This window comes from Ixodes scapularis, unplaced genomic scaffold (assembly GCF_016920785.2).
Source record: "Ixodes scapularis isolate PalLabHiFi unplaced genomic scaffold, ASM1692078v2 PGA_scaffold4__175_contigs__length_147842914, whole genome shotgun sequence".
Taxonomy (NCBI): Eukaryota; Metazoa; Arthropoda; class Arachnida; order Ixodida; family Ixodidae; genus Ixodes; species Ixodes scapularis.
Genome location: NW_024609879.1, coordinates 14,650,553 through 14,654,902, shown reverse-complemented (window position 1 = coordinate 14,654,902; position 4,350 = coordinate 14,650,553).

The following is a 4,350-nucleotide window of genomic DNA, read 5'->3' as shown; positions in this document are numbered from 1 at the left end:
GAGAGTCTGGGCATCGACACTATAACGCTTTATTGAACTACTACTTCTGCGGAACGGTGGGGACAGCTAATGAGCCTTCATTTGAGAGAGGGACCAACTGAAACCAGGAAGAGTGTTGGAACTGGCTGCTCAATCTGGGCAGGGTGCCGGGAAGCCGTCTTCGTCCGGTGTTTTTACCGCGTCAAAAAAAGAACTGGACCCTCGATTTCCGCCTGATGACTTCATAGAAGTGTCACGCTGTCGCCGGTGGCGATCCTGGCGGCGTTCCAACAGCTGTGCTGAATGTGGCAGACGCCTGTTCTGCTGCAGGTCGCTCTCCAGTGTGGCAGTCCACAGAAACTTCGGCCACAACGAGTTGGGACGCTGTGACGACAACGGCACTCGCGTTTGCACGTGCTTTTTTTCCGTAACTTCTGCGGCCCACCACCAGAATCGCGACATCCAACAGCATGACACTCCGACTTTCGTGACGTGACGTGTTGTCACGTAGGGACCACCTTGGATGCATGGGCGGAATAGGACGCTAAAACACACCAGTAGACGCTTTCCAGACAGCGTAGTTTGGAGCGTGTGTGCGTTTCCGCGTGGCGAGGACGATGGCGGGCGGCGAGGCTGGGCAAAGCTTACAGATACCTGCAGACGGTCGGCGATTTCTCGTTCTCCTTGCGGCTTGTATTGCAAAAAAGACCCTTACAACACGTGACACCAAGAGAGCAATCAAAAACTCTCAAATCTGGGCACACTGGGGACAGCAACCCAGGTGCTTCAAGCTGCATGTGCGAAGGCTCGAGTACAATGGTAAACAGATAAACGTTTTCCGCCCTTATCTTATCAAATCAGAGCTAGAATTTTGTAAGCAGCTCCCCGAGAAACTCCCCGAGATAAGCGCTTTTGAGAATGGGGCCAATGGCACGATCAATTTGGAGTCCGTTCCAAAAGATATCTTACATACCACAATCGTACATATGCTGATCTAGCAAAGAAAATGGTTCCCTCCCTTTATATTTTGTTGCTCAGCCCTTGCCGTGTGCGGCGAAATCTATATAAGGACAGTTGGAAATTATATATTGAATGGCAACTTAGAAAATCTAGTATTTAAATAAAAAAAATTAAAAAAAACGTTTTAGAGTTTTTTTTTTTTTTTAATTTGTACTCATTTTTTTGCGTAAGGTGCAAGTTAAGGGATAAAATAATTACCAGTATGATTTTTCGAGATACAAGCAGTGAGGATCTTATTAACAAAACAGTGTCTTTTCTAAATTAATAAATAATATTAAAAGTTTGGAATGAGAACAAAAGAACGCTTTTCATATAAATGCTAGCAACAGCGAGACTAATATTTCCATTACATTAAAGAACTCAACCAAACGTGTTCATTCTCTTCAAATTTGGTCCTGCTATTATTCACTTTGTTGAACGTGTAACAAACAACCCTCTGTGTATTGGTTTCCTGAAAACATGTCTTGTAATGAGCTTACTGAACACGTTCGTAGTAAGCTTTTAAAGACTAATAGGCGTATTAAATACATAACCATTTTACCGACAGGTATCAAACTCAACATTTATAAATTGATTTTCTATACCAGCTGATGTTATGCGCATCTAGTGTAAGCATTAAATGGCTGGACTAATATCAATATCCTCACAGCGTTACAAAAAAAAAAGAAAACGCTTTTGGAGCAGTAGCTAATGTTTCTTTCAGTTCCCCATCATTACCTCTATTTCTATTTCTCAGTACCACTACCTGATGGCGCTGCTCGCGGCGGTGAATTTGTACTAAGATGGGGATGAGCTGAGGGGGGTATTAAGGAGGTCGTTTTGAGAAATGAAAAAGGAATTAAACTAATATGATTTTGGAGATATTTCATAGATAGAAGTTTGATCATTGAACTGAAATTCCAGAGAAGAAGTAGCTTGCATTCACGAAGAATGCTGTCAGTGGGATGACACGTACGTTACGGAGTTCCATGGGTAGCACATTCAGAGGGGGTTTGAAATTCCGAGATACTTCAGGGTTGTCAGACACCCAGCGGCGATGGCTAGATTACCGGTGCCCCATTTTTTGTCCTCGGTGATATCTTGCTGCCTTGTGACTCATCCCTCCGGAGTGACGTCGCGCCTAGCGACCGCCTAGCAACGGAGGACGCCTTGCAAACGAAGCGGTAAGAAATAAGGCTGGTAAGTGCCTGCCATTCAAGCTTTTCTGCTCGACATTCACGGGAAACGAAGGAGGTGAAGGACGTCGAACGATCCTCGGCGCGATTTTGCGAACATTGTTCTCCCCCCTCCCAGGGATAATCCGCGTAGAATCCTAAGTCATTTCCAAAAATAGTTGTCCGGGTTGGGGTGAGAAACGGGTCAGTCGCGTTTGTTTCTTTGCCTTGGTGCGGTTGTGAAAAAAGAAAGCTCTCCCCAAAACGTGCCCCAAAACGAAGTCATCTCGGATTCCGTCCGATCGTCAAGATGTGACTGCCGTCGACTGTGACTGTTATTTGAGATCTTTCTCAAATAAATACTTTTCGTATAACGCTGCATCGTGTGGTACGTACGATATATTGTTCGAATGTTAACACTTCCTCAATTGTATGTCCGTGTCCTGTCCATCGGTAAACACGTTATTTGTGAGCGTGAAAAATGCACGCCTTTCGGCAATCTTCTGTTGCAATTTATTTTTGTCAGCAAAGCGCTTTGTCGTTTCACATGCGGCAAATCCCGCGGCGCCGTCAAAACTTATCCTAAAAAAAACACAAATAACTAGAACTATACATTCCAGTCACATTCGTTCTGTCGCGCGCCTACCCAACAAAAATAGTTTACAGTTCTTTTTTTTTTTTTTTCAAATGTGGTACAATGCTTTTTTAATGTCCTCCGGAAAATACATGTACCACGAAACACAAAATGTAGCGGGAAAAGACGAGAATTTAGCCGCCAGCAGCGTTTGAAACTGCGCCTACGCAGGCTGCGCCTATTGAAATCATAGTCCACTCTATTAGGGTTAGGAGGGAAGCCGGTGAGAGTCTAGCCTCAAACTCAGTGACAGGCTCGAAAACGGTTTGTTGCCCCTGGGGTCCAGTGTTTTTTGGAAAGGTGTATATAGTGTACGAAAGTCAAGTGAACGCTTACGGCAAGCTCCTGACTTTGAGAGGTCTTTTGTTACCACTAATTCTTGTTATGACTTAGACGACAGCTCTATTCTATAGATAAAAGCGGCGATCATACGGGTACGGGTTTCTAAATAATTGTCAGTAGCTTCGATCTTGTTACACATGCTCTTGAACGAGCTGCTCGCTCTTGAAGTTACGAGGCTGATTCTGCCGTGGTCAAGACCAAAATGAGACTATTTACAGCGGGAGACAGACTTTGTATGCTACACACTGTGTAGCTTATTTTTACCGCTTTCCTTTTCAAACCATGAGAGGAATGAATTGAAAGCTTGATTAATGATCTCCAATAAATGTTACTTTACGTTTTAAAAAGCCAGTTGTTTTTAACTGGTTAATTTTTATGTACTGATACTATGATGGATGCTGGAATCTCAGCGGAGTTAGGAACGGCCAATCACTTAAATTTAGATCTAATATTTCGAAACAAGCTACGCTACCTCGTCTAGCGTCGATTCGTTCGAAGTTTGTTTTGTAACTTTTTTGCTCTCTCGAAAATTTTCAGTGGGCACGGAGGAGCGGCGGCCTATGCGGTCGCCTTCAAAATCCCTTCTACTGCATTCTGCAGATTTTGGCTTTCCTTGGGACATGGCTACCTCCTCCTCGCCAGTCAGCCACCATCTCTGCACCGTCATCATGCACTGTATTCCTGCCGGCTATCAGTGACGACATAGCGCCCGTGTTCGATGCCACAGTTGCGTCCCTCCCCTTCAAAAGCCAGCATCATCGACAACAACAACAGGATTCTCTGCGAATTTAAGCGCCTGGTCACCATAGGACGCTTTCAGGGGGCACAGAGGAGCGGCGGCTATGCGGTCGCTTCAAAATCCTTTCTGCTTCATTCTGCAGATTTTGTCCTTCCTTGGGACATGGCTACCTCCTCCTCGCCAGCCAGCCACCATCTCTGCACCGTCATCATGCACTGTATTCCTGCCGGCTATCAGTGACGACATAGCGCCCGTGTTCGATGCCACAGTTGCATCCCTCCCCTTCAAAAGCCAGCATTATCGACAACAACAACAGGATTTTCTGCGAATTTAAGCGCCTGGTCACCATAGGACGCTTTCAGGGGGCACAGAGGAGCGGCGGCTATGCGGTCGCTTCAAAATCCTTTCTGCTTCATTCTGCAGATTTTGTCCTTCCTTGGGACATGGCTACCTCCTCCTCGCCAGCCAGCCACCATCTCTGC